Source organism: Scylla paramamosain, chromosome 23 (genome assembly GCF_035594125.1).
Source record: "Scylla paramamosain isolate STU-SP2022 chromosome 23, ASM3559412v1, whole genome shotgun sequence".
Taxonomy (NCBI): Eukaryota; Metazoa; Arthropoda; class Malacostraca; order Decapoda; family Portunidae; genus Scylla; species Scylla paramamosain.
This window is the reverse complement of record NC_087173.1, coordinates 7,522,986-7,542,985: the sequence shown is the minus strand read 5'-3', so window position 1 is coordinate 7,542,985 and position 20,000 is coordinate 7,522,986. Positions and strand designations below refer to the sequence as shown.

The 20,000-nt window shown below is 38.5% G+C and overlaps 1 protein-coding gene across 12 annotated transcripts in view; it reads left to right on the top strand.

The window, feature by feature from the left end:
* The window catches only part of LOC135112088 (potassium voltage-gated channel subfamily KQT member 1-like), a 220,795-nt gene that overhangs the window by 25,208 nt on the left and 175,587 nt on the right, over positions 1-20,000 (top strand). Inside the window, exon 2 of one of the 12 annotated variants that reach the window (XM_064026039.1) lies at positions 18,970-19,022. The exons of the other annotated variants lie outside the window; for them this stretch is intronic. The gene's annotated coding sequence lies outside the window, so the exon portion shown is untranslated. The remainder of the gene's footprint in view (positions 1-18,969; positions 19,023-20,000) is intronic. 12 annotated transcript variants of the gene reach the window in all.

Below are 20,000 nucleotides of genomic sequence, written 5' to 3'. Positions count from 1 at the left end.
CTTCCCTTCCCTTCCCTTCCCTTCCCTTCCCTTCCCTTCCCTTGCAGTGTCCCCTTGTCGGCGTAAGTCCCTGCTGGTGTAACAAGGAAGTCTCCCTTTGTTTGTTCTGTGACGGGAACCTTGGGGCATCAACGTACTTGGTCCACTGGGAGGTAAACGTACATGTGTGTGTGTGTGTGTGGAAAGTTGGGGAGGATGGGGGGTGTAGCGTGTGTGTGTGTGTGTGTGTGTGTGTGTGTGTGTGTGTGTGTGTGTGTGTGTGTGTGTGTGTGTAGGCCTAACTATTGATATATTTACGTTGTCTGTCTGTGTGTGTGTGTGTTTGTTTGTGTGTGTTATTCACCTATGGTCGTCTACTGGTCACGCATACAGCCGCTTCCCTGCAGAAAGAGCTTAGACCTCATAGTGACCGACCTTTGGGTAGAATTCAATCTGAGACCACTCGCACGCCACACGCCGGGACAGCAAGGCCACCATCCTTCGGCTTACGTCCTGCACCTACCTACTTGCTGCTGGTAAACAGATACTCCTCTGTCTGTCTCGCCGCGCTCGGGACTCAAGTGTGTGTGTGTGTGTGTGTGCAAACCTAGAATTTTTCCTTCCCATTTTTGTAAATAAAATATCAATCTACTACTACTACTACTACCAGCATCATCACTACCACCACTTCCATTACTACCATTACTGTGTGTGTGTGTGTGTGTGTGTGTGCGTGTTGCGTAGTTCTAGAATCTGGCCCACCACAAAAAAAAAAAAAAAAGAAGAAGCGCCTCGGTTTTGTTTTATTCTTATTATTTTTTTTTTTCCACCCGAGTCAAGAGTGGCGAGTGTTGTGTGTTGTCTTTGTGGTGGTGACAGACGCGCTTACCCCGTTTTCTTTCCCTTTGTTGCTTATGTATCGCGGAAAAACTTAATGTCTAGTCCTCGAAGAAAGAAGAAGAAGAAGAAGAAGAGGAGGAGGAGGAGGAGATGGAGTAAGAGGAAGGGGAGGAGGAAGAGGAAGAAACTTAATTATGAATAACGTTTTTAGTTGTGTCGTATCTGTTAAATTGCGGACTTTATTCTTATTCCTTTGTTCCTTTTCTCATTTAAAACTTCTTTACGTCATATATTTTCTTTAAGGTCGGAAGGATAAAGGTAGTAAAATTCTTTTGGTGTGTGTGTGTGTGTGTGTGTGTGTGTGTGTGTGTGTGTGTGTGTGTGTGTGTGTGTGTGTGTGTAGGCTGTGTGCATGTTTTTTTCCTTTCCTGTTCTTTTTTTTTTTTTTTTTTGCCTAGAAGGAAATGTAGAACAAGTCTCTCTCTCTCTCTCTCTCTCTCTCTCTCTCTCTCTCTCTCTCTCTCTCTCTCTCTCTCTCTCTCTCTCTCTCTCTCTCTCTCTCTCTCTCATGCTGAGAGGTGGAAAGCAACAAATTTCGAGGGGAGTGGAGACAGCCCTCTTAATCTCTGCTCCTTAGAAAAATAGTGCCAGAAATCTACAAGGGAAATGTTGCGAAAAAAATAAAAATAAAAAATCGGTGTAGTAATTTCTTGATTTCTAGCTAGATTTTTTTTTTTTTTTTTTGCGGTCAGGTTAGGTTAGGTTAGGTTTGGTTATCTTAATTTAGGTTTGGTTAGAGTTGAATAGGGTAGGTTAGGTTAGGTGTACGTAGGTTAGGTTAGGTTACGTTCAGTTTAGGTTAGGTTAGGTTAGGCTACAAAAGGTGACGTTATTTTGTTAGGATTGGTGAAGTTAGGTTAGTTAAGTTGGGTTACGTTCGAGTAAGGTGAGGATTTGTTAGGTTGGAGAGAGAGAGAGAGAGAGAGAGAGAGAGAGAGAGAGAGAGAGAGAGAGAGAGAGAGAGAGAGAGAGAGAGAGAGAGGAATGTCTGTGATTCTTTCGGGTCTTCCTCTAAATTGTTTACATTTTGAACCCGTAAAATAGGACTCCTCCTCCTCCTCCTCCTCCCCCTCCTCCTCCTCTTCCTCTTTCTCTTCTTTTCTTCCTCTTCGTCCACCTTCAGTGTTTTTGTGCTTTGCCTCTCTTCTATTCCCTCCTTTTGATAACATCTATCCCTCTCCTTTTCTCTGCGCGCCTCTCAATTATCCCTTTTTCTTTCCTCGTTTTACGTTTTGATCCTCCTTCCTCCATTCTTCCAGTTCGTATTTCCTCTTTTACACCTCTCGCGTTTCTTTCATCTATCCTCTCTCTCTCTCTCTCTCTCTCTCTCTCTCTCTCTCTCTCTCTCTCTCTCTCTCTCTCTCTCTCTCTCTCTCTCTCTCTCTCTCTCATATTTACTTCAACTTTCTTTTCTTTCCTTCGTATTCCCTTTTTGTCTTCCTCTGTCTCTACTTCTGAAAATGACGCGTAAAAATCTGCTCGGCTCTCTGAAGTAAAAGTTTTTTTGTATACTTAATCTTAATTACTTCATTATAAGGCACTGGGCGCTGTTAGGATTATAGCTTTGTTCCTTTTTTTATTTTTATTATTTTTTAATATTATTATTATTATTATTATTATTAATATTATTATTATTAATATTATTATTATTATTGTTGTTGTTGTTGTTAGTGTTACTTCTTTTTTTATTTTAGTGTTTGTTTTATGGCTTTTCATGTCTGTATTTACGTTTTTTTTTTGTGTGTGTGTTTAGATTACTTTTTTTTTGTAGTTTTAATAGTATGGCTATATTTTTACTACGTATTTAATTCTTTATATATATATATATATATATATATATATATATATATATATATATATATATATATATATATATATATATATATATATATATATATATATATATATATATATATATATATATATATATATATATATATATATATATATATATATATATATATATACTTTTTTTTATACTGAAATTCCACCATTGGAGTTATTGATTAGTTTGTATGTGTTTCGTTTTCTTTTTGTTTTTTAAAGGTAGTACTGTTTTCTCTTTCATTTTCAATTTCTACAGTATGTTTTAAGTTTTAAATGTTTATTTATTGACATATCTGTAGATTTATATGTATATATAGAAATGTTTATCCTTCTATCTATTCACATGTTCGTATATTGAATGAGTTTGTCTATGTATTCTGCCTTTTCAAATACGTTTGTTGATAGTCTGCCAATATATCTAACCAGTATATATATATATCTGTCTATCAGTCATTTATTCACCTGTATACTTAACTACTTCATGCCACAAAGTGTACAGTTGCACAGTACTCGTAATCCTGTTGTATTTCAATTGTGTTTTTTACTCGCCAAATATTTCAAAGTCACCCAGACGGAACAAGTTGTTGTGGAAAACGGAGACAGGATATTAAAAGTTCCTGTCACTGATTGGTCCTTCCTGCCTCCTGTTACCATGGCAACGGGCACCAGACAACCAATCACAGGGAAGCTTTCTCAGACGCGTGGAGATTTCGTGATTCTCTCTCTCTCTCTCTCTCTCTCTCTCTCTCTCTCTCTCTCTCTCTCTCTCTCTCTCTCTCTCTCTCTCTCTCTCTCTCTCTCATATTCACCTGCCGATAAACACCTGGATATTGCACGCCTTACAAAGAGAGAGAGAGAGAGAGAGAGAGAGAGAGAGAGAGAGAGAGAGAGAGAGAGAGAGAGAGAGTCATAAAACGCAAATGTCAAAAAAATAATGATGTGTCAATCTCTCTCTCTCTCTCTCTCTCTCTCTCTCTCTCTCTCTCTCTCTCTCTCTCTCTCTCTCTCTCTCTCTCTCTCTCTCTCCCTGTCAACACAAACTAACCTAACGAGGAGCAACAAACATCAACAAAATAAAGACCATAAGTTTTCGTCCAAAATTTAAAAAACTAACACCCTCTTCCTCTTCTTCATTTTTCTCATCTTCCTTATTTTCCATCTTTTCCTTTTCTTCCTCCTCCTCCCTCTCTTTCTTCTGGTTTCCATTGACTTTTTTTTCTTATTTCTATTCAAGTTCCTTTTTTCTTCCTCTTCATTTCTTCTTCCTTGTCTTCTTTCTTCTACCTTTCCTCGCCTTGTAGCTGGAGGTCTTCTTCGTTGCTCTTTTCTCTTCCCTCACCTTCCTTTCTTCTCTTCCTTTTCGCTCCTTCCTTCTCTTCTCTTCCTCGTTTTATTCTTCTTCCTCGTCTTTATTTAGTTGTTTGTTTTATTCTCTCTCTTCCCTCAACCAGAGCTGGAGGTCTTGCTCTTCACTCACTTTCCTTCCGTCTCACTCTTCCTCTTTTCTCCTTTATTTTTTTTTTATTTATTTACTTTATTCTCTCTCCCCGTCATCTAATGCTGGAGGTCATCTTCGTTTTTCTCTTCACTCACCTTCCTTCATGCCCTCTCTTTTCCTCCCCGCTTTCAATCCACTTTTCTTCCTTCCTTCTTTCTCTTTATTTATTTGTTTGTTTTATTGTCTCTCCTCTCCCTCACTGCTGGATGTCCTCGGGGGGTATTTAAAGGAGCAAGGGGAGCGAGAGCTAAATTACCTGGAAACTCACACTTATGGGAAGACTCAACAAGAGCCATCAAGGGACACTTTTGAGGAGAAACTGTGACAAGAGTTGGAGTTGAAGAGTCAAGGTGCGCTCTCCGGGTTTACATGTCTCTCTCTCTCTCTCTCTCTCTCTCTCTCTCTCTCTCTCTCTCTCTCTCTCTCTCTCTCTCTCTCTCTCTCTCTCTCTCTCTCTCTCTCTCCATTTTGTTGTAGCCAGATTGCTAAAGGTTATAAATTTTGCTGTTTTCATTTGGTTTCTGTTCGTTTTTGCTTTTCATTTTTTTTTTTTTTTTGTTCTTGTTTGTTTATTCGTTTATATATTCTTCCGTTTTCTGGTGTTATTTCTATTATCACTTTTTTTTTCTCCTCAAATTTGTGTAAGAGAGGTTTTATTTTTCTTCTCTATTTCAGTGTGCATATTCTTATATATTTTTCATTTGTTTTTTTTTTATTTTTGTTTATGCATTCTTTCTTTTTGTTCTAAAGGATTTTTAAGTTCTTTTTGCTTTTCCTTTTATTCAAAATTTGGCGTGTTTTTTTAATGTTCTATTTTTTTTTCTATTTCTCTACAGTCAGTTATTTCTTTTATTCAATTTACTCTTGTTCTATCATGTCGCTTTTCTCGTCTTTTCTGGCGGGCATTCACATTTTTTTACCTAAATTGCTTTATTCTACTTTTTTTACGCAGTTTATTTTCAACTTTCACATTCACGTTTTTTTTTAACTCAGGTATTTCTTTTACGTAATTTACTCTTGTTTATATATTTTTACCATGTCCTTTTGTTTTCATAGTGCCACCACCATCACCACCACGTCCACCACCACCACCACCACCACCACCACCACCACGTGTTACAATTGTCGCGTCACATAACTTACTGTAAGGACTCACCCCGCGCTGTTTAGTCTCACAATCGGGCGGCCTCTTGGAATTTATTGCCACAGTTGAGTCAGAATTGCCTGAAACTAGAGACTTTTCACCCGAGGATTTTACGTGACACAACATGTAACAAATAACAAGGATTTCACCTCACACCATATGTAACTCCCTGATTTGTAACAAGTAACAGTGGGTGGTATAAAAAAAAGAGTAAAAAAGAGTTAGTAATCAGAATAGGATTAGAAGTAACGGATTCGGGTTGATAAAGAAAGATTTAACATAGGAATAGGTAGTTGATTCTTAGCTGGAGTGGAGGGCTAAAAAAAATAAATAAATAAAAAACTTGGTAATCAGGTTGTTAGTGCCTGGTCGATAGAGAGTTTGAGGAGATTAGATAAATGTAGGGATAAGAATGACAGGTAGATGCAGGGACTACCAGGTGTAGGCCCACTGGCTTTTTATAGCTTCCCTTACTTTAAGTCATTATTTAAAGAGCAGTAGCCATGAAACTTATTATGTAATCTGAGCCTCATTAAGAATATGCCTTAGTAAGTTATAAAATTGCTAGATTGAGTGTTAATCCGTCACTGCTCACCCTATGGAGATCTTTGCCGCGTTTACTGTTGCGAATTGCGAGTTGCGAGGGTGTCTGGCTGGTGGGCGGCTCGCTGGGTGACCTTTGCCTAACTTTAATGAAGGTGGGTAACGAGAGCCAGGTGGAATGTTGACCAATTAGAGTCGTGCATTGCCTGTTGAGAACGCTGATTGGCCAATCCTCAACGGAGCCTGGAGTGTGCTGGCGAAATTTATATACTGTTCTTGATATTTTAAGTATGTCAAATGAATATGCTTGTTTGTTATCATGGTACATTCAACCCGGCCCTGTGTATGTGTGTGTGCAGGATTGTGAAGATATCAAAGTGAATGTAGAATGAAAACAGAGTGTGCTGGAAAATCTGGAGTGGGCGCCGTGAAAATTTCATTAAATGTGTGGTTTCCTAGATATGATATATGTTTTTTTGTTTTCCATTTCTACATTTTTTTTTCTATAAATCACGTGAGAATAGACGTGATTCCTCTTCTATAGTTCACTTTATTTTATTTTTAACCTGTATTTTTGCTTTTGTTTTGTTTTCGTTATTTTTTTTATACCGAGACATTTCTGATCTATTTCGCTCTATCCCATTTCTCTCTCTCTCTCTCTCTCTCTCTCTCTCTCTCTCTCTCTCTCTCTCTCTCTCTCTCTCTCTCTCTCTCTCTCTCTCTCTCTCTCTCTCTCTCTCTCTCTCTCTCTCTCTCTCTCTCTGTCGTGATTGCATTGAAAGGCTCTTCAGGTTTCCGTAGATTATGGAAAACAAAAATTAACATAGAATGAAAATGGGATGGGCAGGTAATTTCAGTCTGCTCTTCGGGGGTTTAAGTGGAACACGGCAGATGACTATCGTACATTTTTACTCAACCTTCTCTATTTGCGTGAATTAGAACAAAAAAATGTCGAAAATTAATTAGGAATGAAAAATTGGGCTTATTTTTTTATTATTACTTCAATTAAGTTTATTTACGTATAGAAAACATGCCCTTTTTAGTTGATGATGATGATGAGGAGGAGGAGGAGGAGGAGGAGGAGTAGGAGTGTTAGAGGAGAGACGTCAATGTATTCTCGAAAAAAAAAAGAATATATATAAATACAAAAAAAGTAAATGAAAATAAGTCGTAAAAAAAAAAATAAATAAACCGTAAATATAGCAGTGCATGCATTCTGGCGGTGATTTTGAAAACTTTTATTCCATAGGGGGTAAGGCAGCCATAGTGATTTTTTTCCCTTTTTTATTTGACTTTGAGGCCACATTGAAACTTGTTCTTGTATGTATGGCACAATAGTCCTTAGAGAGAGAGAGAGAGAGAGAGAGAGAGAGAGAGAGAGAGAGAGAGAGAGAGAATACTGACCCATCCAAACTTGCCCTTAAACTTAGTTATATGAGAGATCTTCGCCTTTGCCCTAAGCGAACATATTCCCTGAAGAGAGAGAGAGAGAGAGAGAGAGGGGGGTGTCGGGAATTTTCCTCACACAAAGCTAATAAATCTGTTCATACTTAAGAATATTGTGTGTGTGCCTTTCGATGGATAATACAGACAGACGCTCATATATACAGACACAGAGACAGTCAAATAGATAAATAGATAGATAGATAGATAGATAGATAGATAAGGACAAGAAGACATAGATAGATAAGGACAAGAAGACATAGAAACACACACACACACACACACACACACACACACACACACACACACACACACACACACACACACACACACACACACACACACACACACACACACACACACAAACCCTCAACAAGCAACAAGAGAACAACAGTGGTTCATCAATTTAAGTAAGTTGGCTCTTCATGTGTGTGGCTCCTCGACCATCGTGACGGGAGGTAATAGCGGTAATGGAGGGCTGAGTCAGGCGAGGAAGGTCACGACACAGGTGCTAACGGAGGCCAGGTGTGAGAGGCTAATCAGTGAGCAGGTGTGATAATCCTAAGTGATCCTACGGGAAAGTAATGTAAAAGGTTATGTAGATATTTTTTTTTATTTGTGTGTGTGTCTGTCTGTGTCTGCCTGCCTGTCTCCGTTTTTCGTTATATCTGTCTGTCTGTCTGTCTGTCTGTCTGTTTGTCTGTCCTTCCGTATCTACTTTTTATCTTGGTAAGTCTCAACTTTCATCCAGCTCAGCCCAAGCGTTCTGTTTCTTTTTCTCGTTGTATATTGATTGAATTTTGATAAATCTCGGTTTGTTTCTTTTTTTCTTATTATAATATAAATCTATTTTTGCTGCTGCTAGTAATTCTGCTGCTGGTGGTGGTGCTGCTACTACTACTACTACTACTACTACTACTACTACTACTACTACTACTACTACTACTACTACTACTACTACTACTTCTACTACTTATGATAATAATAATGATAATGATAATAATAATACCACTACTATCGCTTCAGTGTGTGCGTGTGTTTGGTGACTAGAATGAAAAAAGTCAATAAACTGAAAAAAAAGTTACATTTCCACTTGTCCCTTCTTCTTTAAGTTCTATTTTTTCGTGATAAATTAGGGAGGGAATTAGATGATTAGCGTGAACCCGCGTGTTATGTTTGATTACCGACGCGATAATGAAAGATAAAAAGCAATTGTTGTAAAATTCATGTCGTGCGTGATTTTTTGTTCATTATATTCAAATTTTCATCAGCTTGAGTGTGTGTGTATGTGTGTGTGTCTGTGTGTCTGTGTGTCTGTGTGTGTGTGTGTGTGTGTCTGTGTGTGTGCCTCTGTGTGTGTGTGTGTTGCTAATAGGTATGAAAAATGATGAAATTGAAAGTCTCTCTCTCTCTCTCTCTCTCTCTCTCTCTCTCTCTCTCTCTCTCTCTCTCTCTCTCTCTCTCTCTCTCTCTCTCTCTCTCTCTCTCTCTCTCTCTCTCAATTTAACCTTAACTTTAATCAAGAAAGTAACAGACAAAACAAACAAACAAACAAACAAAAACTTTAATTTTATTTCTTCTTACCCTTCTCATAACTTATTTTTCTTTCCTTATCATATTTCCCCTTTCCTTGCTTCCTTCATGTTCTTGTTGTTTCCTCTTTCGTTTTTTTCTTTCGTTTTCTTCTTCTTAATTCTTCAGTGCCAAACCGTATTATAAAATTTGAATCTGGGTATCACTAAAGAATTCAGTTAACTTCACCATATGTTTTGTAATGTAAATGCTTAAAATCACCACTTACTTATCCATTACATGCAATCAGACAAACATTTCCTTATTCAGACAAACAAGTGGGGAGCGAAAAAGTTTAATAGTTGACAATGAATGAGTTAATACATTTTTTCCCCGTAATAACCAAACTTCACACACACACACACACACACACAAACACACACACGGAGAGAGAGCAAGGAATTAACGATCTTGTTCCTACAATATTGACAGTTACATTTAGATTCCTGTCAAATATTTCCCACGTAATGTTGTCAAAATGAGGATGGAATATTCATTAACATAACATTTCACCTTCATTATTTTCCCATCAGCTGGAATTCAATTAGCGAAGTGAAGGCGACAGTTGATATGTAACTCGGTCTGTTTTGTGTAATTGTATCCTTCTTTCATATAATTTTCTCTGTAATGATTCTTCCGCTCTTGTCCTTCTCTTCCTCTTTCTCCTTTCCCACTTCCATTTTCTCTTGCTCCTTGTTTCTTCTCCTTTTAATGCTCTTCTGAATCCTCCACTTCTTCCTACTCTTCGTCTTCCTCTTCCTTTTTCCTCTTCCTCTTAATTCCGCAAATCCTTCTCGTTCTTTTCGTCCTCCTCCTCCTCCTCCTCCTTCTCCTCCTCCTCCTCCTCCTCCTCCTCCTCCTCCTCCTCCTCCTCCTCCTCCTCCTCCTCCTCTCCATGTAATTTTCTGTAATGTTTCTTCTCCGCTTTTCTTTCTTTTCCTTCTCATTTTCCTCCGCCTCCTCCATCCTTCTTCAAGTAATCCTACTCCTCCTTCGTCCTTCTCCTAATCATCATTACTCCTCCTCCTCCTCCTCCTCCTCCTACTCCTACTCCTACTCCTAATCCTACTCCTCCTCCTCGTCCTTCTTAGGGAAGTTTTATTTATTTACCAGGAACCTTATTTACTCAACTCAAGATTTCACTTTGAAGATTTTTCACTGAACCGGGAAATAAAAGCTGTAATATATATATTTTTTTCAACGTGGATATTACCTGCGGAGAGAGAGAGAGAGAGAGAGAGAGAGAGAGAGAGAGAGAGAGAGAGAGAGAGAGAGAGAGAGAGAGAGAGAGAGAGAGAGAGATGGGGGGAGGAGTGAAACGAAGAAATATTGTCACGCCAAGACACAAACAAGAAGAGGGAAGGACAGCGATTGACTTCTTCCTTCCCTCTACCTCCTTTCTTCCCTTCCTTCCTTCTTCCCTTTCTTCTTTACTTCCTTCCTTCCCTCTGAGTTTTTTTTCTTGCTATTTTCCTTTTCCGTGTTCTATGTAGTCTCTCTCTCTCTCTCTCTCTCTCTCTCTCTCTCTCTCTCTCTCTCTCTCTCTCTCTCTCTCTCTCTCTCTCTCTCTCTTTCTTTCTCCCTTCCTTTTTTTTATCCGTCTATTCGTTTCCCACCCTTCCTTTCCTTATCGTTCTATTCATTCCTCCCTCTCTTCCTTTCTTCTTCAGTGTCTTAAATTCTCTCTCTCTCTCTCTCTCTCTCTCTCTCTCTCTCTCTCTCTCTCTCTCTCTCTCTCTCTCTCTCTCTCTCTCTCTCTCTCTCTCTCTCTCTCTCTCTCTCTCTCTCTCTCGTTCTTCTACGTTTTTGTATTTCTCTTTTCATCCATTTTTTGTTCAACTTCCTGTATCCTTCTTATTTTTCTCCTTTACCCAATATCTCTCCCTCTCCTTTTCCTCCCATGCCTCCTTCCCTCCATTCCCTTCCTCCCTCCCACTGCCAATCCTTTCCTCCATTCCTCCATCCCTCCCTCCTCCCACTTCCTTGTCTCCATCCCTCTTTGGTTGGCATCTTGACGAAAATCTCTGGAAATCTTTTAAATCTGGATACTCAAGTCGGGAGCTTCGAAACCCTTGACATCTGGCGAACCAAATACTGCTAAACCCAAATGGCCCGCTGACCTAAGGGTGACGTATAGGATTCTGGGGCTTGGGCGTCTTGCGGATAGCCCCCTCTTGCCTCCCTTCCGCACTAATGCTCCTCTTTCCCCTCCTTCTCTTCTCTGGATATCTGGAATTTGCCGTCATTGCGAATTTGAAAGGATTTTTGTGCTTGCAGGAAATTGTTTTGTTTTTCCTGTTGTGACCGAGGGTGATGGAAGACCTGGGGGTGAAAAGTGGAGGGTATTCTCTTTTTTTTACTTTTCTTTATTTCTTTTTTTCATATAAGATTTTTTTTTTATCTTTTGCAACTGCAGAAGACATGAAAGAAGAGAATAGACAAAATTTTTCTTAATTGGGGGAAGGATTTCTACAAAGAAAAAGGTTGTTTTTCCTTCCCTTTTTTCTTTTGCTTTTTGTAATTGAGGAACACTAAGGAAAGGAAAATATCACTTTTTTCTTATTTAGAGACATTTTAGGAATAAGAAAAATAGATCGTGTGTTTTTCTTATCCTTCAGTCTTTCTTTTCTTAGAGTATGAAGTTGGATGATCCTTAAATCTGCTCTAACGTAATTTTTATCCTTTCCTCAATTGAAATTCTTAAAGCAAGAAAGAATTTAATAAACTTCTTCCCCCATTTTTCCGGATTGTCACCTCAGGATTCATTGGATCTTGATGGTTTCGGTTCCGGTTCAGAGTCCCGCAGCGAGTGGTGATGTGTTTGGTGTTTACGTGCAGCAGACGGAGAGGCGCCGCGGGAATGGGTGTTGTGTGATGCCTTGGGTGTTTTTCTTCCCGTAGCTTCAGTGAGGAGGAGCAGGGAGAGGAGACTGGAAGGGAGGGTCAGGAAGCGGACTGGAAATATAATGATAGTATGTGTTATTGAACGGTGTGTGTGTATGTGTGTGTGTAAAACAAGGGAAGCTACAAAGAGCCACCAGGCCTACACGCGGCAGTGCTGTCAGAAAAAAAAAAGAAAGAAACGTAAACACAAAACGAAAACAAATTGGATTGACTCGTAAAGGGAAGGCCGTGAACGCTGAGATGTTACAAAACAGAACGAAATGATGTGAATGAAAACTAAATTACATGACACCATATGACACGGAAATCAAATGAACGATGCATTTGGAAATTCGATTCAGACAAAACTAATGCACTGCCACGTTAGGTCTGATGTCTTCTTGCAACTTCCGCCTTTTCTTTTGCTTTTACTATCTTATCAGAATCTCACAAATAAAGCAAGATTGTTTTTTTTTTCCGAACTAAACAAAATTTCGAGTCAGCTCCGGTGTCTGAGGGGATCGACGGAGGAAGGACGGGAGGAGCAGGACGGGAGGAGGAGCAAGAAGGGATTTGAAGGAGCAGCAGGACGGGTTGTGGGGCTGCGTGATGGAGGGGAAGAAACCGGAGAGGTCATCAGTAGAGTCAAGGGTTTGCTGTCAAGCCTCGCTGCTCTTTTTTGTCTGCTTCATTTCAGACATCCCAATGATCCGAATGTGTTGCCGGAAAGAGAATAGCAAATAATAATAATAGTAATAATAATAGAAATAGCAGCAACAGTAGTAGTAGTAGTACCAGTAGTAGTAGTAGTAGTAGTAGTAGTAGTAGTAGTAGTAGTAGTAGTAGTAGTACGTAACAATAATAATAATAACGGAAATGATAAATTGAAAAAAAAAAGTGGATTGAATGAAGGAATTCACTATTACGAAAGATTTACAGAAAAGACATGTAACATAGAAGCCAATAAATGCACACGCAATACATAGATAAAGATGACAAAAACATGTACAAGAAATAAGAAATAAGAAAATATAACGTGACTCATTGATTAATAACGAATAACAGAAAATGTTCGAGTGTTACAAAAAGTTAAATCTTAAAAAAAAAGTGGCATATAAAGAAAGAATATCGCACTACACTGAAGGATAACGGCAATAAATTTCACTTCACTCTTGTGCGAATAAAATGCAAATCCTGGAAAGCTACTCACTGCAATATGAGACCCGCGTCCTCACCGCCGGGAGGGAAACAGAAGAAAAACGGGAGGGCGCCAAAAAGAAAACGAAAAGAGAGTAGGAGAAACTAAACCAAAATATGTGAAGAAAAATGATGATACAGAAGGAAACGTAGCCATAAATGAAATAAAGAAACAAAGTGAAATGGGAATATGAAACTACGAACTAGGAAAATGGAGGAGAAACTAAATTAATGTAAAGCAGTGAGAAGGAAGAAGCATAAACGTAGCTTAAAAGAGATAAAAGAAAGGAAATAAGAATTCCGCTCGACCAAAAAAAAAAAAAAAAGTGAATCATCCCACAAAAAGCTAAAGTAAGTAAAAAAAAAAAACGAAACAGGAGAGAAACCAAACCCACAGAAAATAGAAAAGAAACACGAGAATAGAAAAGATACAGCAAGGATAGCGAAGTAACAGAAACAAAACAAGAAAAAAGAATTCGAGAACACGACACCACAAGGAAAATAGACTCGGGAGAAACAAAACTAGTAAAAGAATAAATAAAATAAGCAAAATAGAATATGAGGTAACAAAGAAAATTGAAAGCGGAAAAACTAAAACAATAAAAGAAAATGAAAGTAACACACACACACACACACACACACACACACAGAGAGAGAGAGAGAGAGAGAGAGAGAGAGAGAGAGAGATTTGAAAGGTGCAAAGTGTCAGAGATTCGAAGCTTCAAAAAAATCAATCAGGGGGTTCGAATCCATAGCAAACTGTGATTCAGAGTTGAGATTCACATTATCTATTCCAAACTCCTCGTTACCTTGCAATCACAGACGCTTCGAGTGGAAATTGCGTTTGTGTGTGTGTATGTGTGTGTGTGTGTGTGTGTGTGTGTGTGTGTGTGTGTGTACTGAGGCAGGAGTGGTACAGATTAAAATCGTGAGCAACATAGTTCGAGAGGAGAGAGAGAGAGAGAGAGAGAGAGAGAGAGAGAGAGAGAGAGAGAGAGAGAGAGAGAGAGAGAGAGAGAGAGAGAGAGAGAGAGAGAGAGAGAGAGAGAGAGAGAGAGAGAGAGAGAGAGAGAGAGAGAGAGAGTAAAAAAGGACAAATCTATCTAAAAATAAAACTGAGGAGGAGGAAAGGGAGAAAGAAGAAAGAAGAAGAAAACAAAACGAAGTAAAAGAAAAAAAAACAAATACTAAAAATGAACACTAAAAACAAAAACAAAAAATCACAGTAGTTAATTAGGAAATATGAAAGCTCCAAAACTAATAAGATAAATGAAGAGGGAAGTTAGAAAATACCACTATATGGGAAGCGAACGTGATTTGGAAGACGACAACAGACTCATAAAAAAAAAAAATAAGGCACAATGGTGGAGAGAAAGTATTTTTATCGCGACAGGAATCAGTAGAGAAAGATTTATGAGGCGATTTTATGCACGATCAAGACCCATTTGTTTATTACATGAGAGAGAGAGAGAGAGAGAGAGAGAGAGAGAGAGAGAGAGAGAGAGAGAGAGAGAGAGAGAGAGAATGCTGATAGTCAATATCCATAGCAGTATACTGATAAATGGTAACAATATAAGTAGTAGTAGTAGTAATAACACAATTACTGTTTTTAATTATTGTTTTAACAGTAGTTTTAGGAGTAACAATAACAATAGGAATGAAGATAATAAGTATGATGATGATGATGATGGTGATAATAATGATAATAATAATAATAATAATAATAATAATAATAATAATAATAATAATAGCACTAATGATAATTGTGCTACTACTACTACTTCTGCTACTACTGCTATTGCTACTGCTACTATTACTACTACCACTACTACTATTACTACTACTAACAATGATGATAATAAAAAAATAAATAATAGTAATAATAATAATAATAATAATAATAATAATAATAATAATAATAATAATAATAATATAATAATAATAATAACTAACAACAACAACACCAACCGCTAACTTAATTACCCATTGACACTAAAAGTATACACACACACAAAAAGGCCACCACCACCACCACCACCACCACCACCACCACCACCATTGTATCACCTTGAATGGCAAATAACGCGGCCAACAAAGGCACGTGCGGCCATTATTGTTTCGGACATGGCACTCGGCCGGGCGCCTTTTTGCGGGGGCCAGAATGCGTCGGAAAAGGGCAACAGTGGTCTTTATAGCGTGATTATTGGTGATGGTTTCGACAGCAGCGGCGTTGATGGTGGTGGTGGTGGTGGTGGTAAAGGTAGTCATGGTGGTGGTGGTGGTGGTGGTGGAGAAAAAGGAGGAGTAGGAGTATTGATGGTGATGGTAGTGGTAGTGATGGGCAGTGATGGTGGTGGTGGTGAGAATGAGACGAAGGAAGAGAAGTATTGATGAAGGGGAGAGGAGGAGGAGGAGGAGGAGGAGGTCTGTAAAAAAGATGGGAAGGGAGAGGGGTGGGAGAAGGAGGGGAAGATTCGCTACTGATGTGTGGCTGCAGTGGCAAAAACGAGGAGGTGGAGGAGGAGGAGGAGGAGGAGGAGGAGGAGGAGGAGGGGTACTGACGATGAGGCATAAAAGAAAGAAGGGAAGAGGAAAAGTAGAAGAGAGGTACTAAAGATAAAGGAATGGTTGTCTTTAATTTGACTTGCTCTGATGTATTTGTTTTTTTAATGGTAAAGGAGATGGAGGTAGAGAAGACGGAGACAGGGAAGAGAAGGGAAGGTCGAGGAGGAGGAGGAAGAGGACAGCTACTGATGATAAATATGAAGCTTGTTTTTGCTCCTACTCCCTCTATTGTTCGGCGTCTTTTCATGGTTGTAAATACATTTGTAACTTTTCACCTTGTAATTAAAGGAGTCACGCTGTTCATTGCCCGCCTGGAGGAACTCATGGAAATAATTAGTAATTGTTTTTTTTTTTTTTTTTGATTGGACGAAAATTAAATAATTGAAATTGCTCGTTGTTATTGAAGGGAGCCATTACATATTAAAGGTAATGAGTTATGGTTAAAATGAAAGGAAATCAAAGGAATAAAAAGGTAACATATATAAATTATTGTCGTCTTGAACTTGTTTCTTTAGAGCAAAACATGAAGGAAAACAAGAGGAGGAACGCGAAAAGATAGGAGAAGTAAAGAAAGATAAAAAGAACATGAACAAATAAATCTAAAACAAAGATGCGGTAGGAAAGAAGGAGAAGAAGAAAGAAAAGAAGAACAGCAGCAGCAACTAACAGCAAGAAAAACAAGAACAAGATGAAGAACAAGAACAAGAAAAAACTAAGACAAGAAAAACACCAGAAGCAACCAACAACAACAACAACAACAACAACAACAACAACAACACATTAGAGACGGTAGATTGTCAAAGAGAGTTTTCTTTTCTGCCATTTGTACTCGCCAGAAAGAGAGAGAGAGGGAGAGGGAATTGAATCAAGTGTTTGCTTCACTACTACTCAGCCTCGTGTCTTTGTCCTGCGCCTCCTCGGAACATACCAAAGGGGCGCAATGGACGTCTATTCCTGTCACTGAACTCAAGCGCCAAATAAAGTTTCTTGTAATATTTACTCACCTGGTTTAAAGCTGATCCTTTTTTTCTCTCTCTCTTTTTCTATTTTTATTCTTGGTCTTTTAGTTCTTTCCCAGAATTCGTGTGTCGTCTCTTCGGTTTCTCTCAATTCCACTTCTTTGTATTTTGTTTTTAGTTCTTTTCCTCCAGCTTTCATTTTACTAAGCTTTTTTTTCTGCTTCTTGTAATATTTTCGTTTTTCTCTTTTTCTACTACTTTCACTTTTTCTCTTTTTCTACTACTTTCACCAACTCCTCCTTCTTGTTCTTGTTCTTCTTGTTCTTGTTCTTGTTCTTCTTCTTTCCCCCTTTGTTATTCTTACGGTTCCTGTTTTCATATTGTTTCCTTCTTCTCCATCCCTCTTCTTACTTTTCTTTCAGTTTTCGCCATCATTCTCTTATGTTTTGACTTCAGAGAGAGGAAGGTTTTGACTTCAGAGAGAGAGAGAGAGAGAGAGAGAGAGAGAGAGAGAGAGAGAGAGAGAGAGAGAGAGAGACGCGCACTCACTCACGCACGCACGCACAAGTGTTCCTCCATTTCTTTGAGTCCCACTTGAAACTCCCTCTTGGCTACTTTTCCTTCCTCTTACCTCCTTTGGCCTCCTCTTGGTTCCTCTTTCATGCCACACGCGAGGATCTTTCAAGGAGTAGCCAGCGGGAGGAAGGTGCAGGAGGTCATGAGAGAAGTAAGATATTGCTTAACTTAAATATGAATGTGTCCTCTTGTTCTCTTCCTTTTCTTTTTCTTTACTAAACTTTGTGTGAGGAATTTCTTAAGTGTGTTAAGTTTTCTTTTTGTATCGTTTAGTGTTTTCTTTCTTTTTCTTTGTGTGTGTGTGTGTGTGTGTGTGTGTGTGTGTGTGTGTGTGTGTGTGTGTGTGTTTAAGTTTAATTTCGTTCTGGTGTAATTTTTTATTCTTTCTTTTTTTCTTTTCTTTTTTTTATTTATTTATATGAAAGAAAGCTCCAGTTAAGTTCTTTTTTTATTTTTATTTCTCATACATTCATTTTTTTTCGTACTTTTATCTATTTATTCCTTTTTTTCGTAGATCTAAATTGGCTAATCTTTTTTCAACCGTTCTCTGACCTTTTGGGAGCGCCAAGTTGAGCCTTTTTTTTTTTTTCCTTTCCAACATTTTCCCTCTGGCTGGTCCCCGTGACGCATCGATAACTTCAAATAAAAAAAAATAAATAAAAAAAATAAACAAAAAGGTATATCTCAATGCAAAAACGGAGCATGCACCTGAGTGTACGAGTATGTAAGACCTGTACACTCAAAACACAGTCTCCCCCATGGCAAATGCGTCTACTTAACGAATTCACACACACACACACACACTTACACACATATACTCTCTCTCTCTCTCTCTCTCTCTCTCTCTCTCTCTCTCTCTCTCTCTCTCTCTCTCTCTCTCTCTCTCTCTCTCTCTCTCTCTCTCTCTCTCTCTCTCCCTCCCTCCCTCGGTACTCACACAGACATATTTTTGAAGGGAGAGCTAAATATATCGCCAATCTGTGTTAAACGCGAGAGTTCAGTTTCCTGTAACGCCTGAAAAACTCCACCATTAGTATTTTTGTTTCTTTTTTCCTTGGAGTTGAACGAGGGAAAGGAAATACTCGAATACCAGAAGGAATGTGTGTATACGCTGATGGGTACGTTTGTATGGTTTGTTTTGTTGTTAATGGGACCAGGTGCTCGAGATAACATACCTGGAAGTGGTGGGTGTTGGTGAGTCAGTAAGGGAAATGTCAAAGGTATGTGAGTCGGAAATTGTTGGAAAGTACCCGTCTTGTTCTCTCTTCGTGAAACTCTAAGTGAAATTTTCCTTCAGATCTCTGGTGCGCTTATTTTCTCTTTTTATTTTTGGGGTGCCGGCAGCTGAACGGGTATTTTTCCTTTTCCTTTTCCTTTTTTTCCTTGTCCAGTCTCTCTGACACGTGAAAAGAAGTGAGTGAAGTGGCAGCTGTTAGTGAAAAAATAAAAAGTGAGGAAGTACTGATCTTTTTCTACTTTTTTTTCAGGGAAGTTTTCATTAGAAATTACATATTTTTGTATTGGGAAAGTTTTCTATACCAAAGAAAGTGATATGTGTCAGTAATTAAGTAAGGAAAGGTTAAGACGTAATATTATGATTTTTTTGCGTTCTTATTTAGTATTATTATTATTTTTTTTTCTTTTTACTATCTGATAATCTTTTAACGTATTTTTAATCAAGATATTTGATTATTTTTTTTCTATTTTTTTTTTAGGTTTGTAATTTTTTATTATTATTTTTAATGTACGTTTTTGTTACGTTTTCTAAATGTAACTTTGTATCCTAAGCGTTATCATTATCAGCGTTTCTGAGTGTAAATTTTATATAAATGCTTGTGAATGTGAGTTTATATTAATTCCTAACTTTACCTTTCTCGTTGCAGGTGAGTCTTTGGTGGCAGTGTGTCGGCAGGTGACGGCGGAAACACGTGAGCAGGTGAGATACGTAAAGATGCGTCTCCCTCATTAGAGCCTCACGTATTTCACATTTACGCCTCTTTTTCCCAAGTCACGTTCATGCTAATTATCATAAACGTGCCCTTGAAAACAGCGTGGGAGTGTGTGAGAGTTTATTTGATTAACTTAAGTAAAAGTCTCCTGCTGAGACTCAGTGAAATTGATATATCTAATTAGCGAGAGAGAGAGAGAGAGAGAGAGAGAGAGAGAGAGAGAGAGAGAGAGAGAGAGAGAGAGAGAGAGAGAGAGAGAGAGAGAGAGAGAGAACTGTTATGTATTGAAACTGTCTATTCTTAGAAAAATCTGTTGCGTGTATTTTTATGTTTTTTTTCGAGTCTCAATCTTTCATTACTGCATTCCTTTGTCTTCCTTTGTATTACTTTGCATTTCTTTGTGTTCTTGTGTGTTTTCCCGAGGCTCTTTGCTTTCCTTTGTGTTTCTGTGCGTTCCTTTGCTTTCCTTTGCCTTCCTTTGCCTTCCTTTGTGTTCTTCTGCTTTCCTTTGTGATCCTTTGTATTCCTTTGTGCTGGGCGGAACCGGTGCTGGGAAGGGATGGCCACCTGTCATGAGGATGGGACGAAAGGACCTTTTTTTTATTCCCTCGCTGGCAAAATGTCCCCTTGTGGATAATGGGTTATTGATTCTTTCCCTTCTTTGTGTGTGTGTGTGTGTGTGTGTGTGTGTGTGTGTGTGTGTGTGTGTTATATATCTTGTCTTTTGCTTCCTCGGCTTTGTTGCTGTTGTTGTTGTTCTTGTTCTTCTTGGTCTTGATCTTCCTGTTCTTGTTCTTGTTTTCCTTCTTGTTCTTGTGCTTGTTCTTCTTGCTCTTCTCCTTGTTCTTTCTATTCTCCTCCTCCTCCTCTTCTTCTCCTCCTCCTCCTGCAACTTTTATATTATTAGCTTATCTAGTATTTTCTCATATTTCGGTCTTCTACCACCATCACCACCACCACCACCA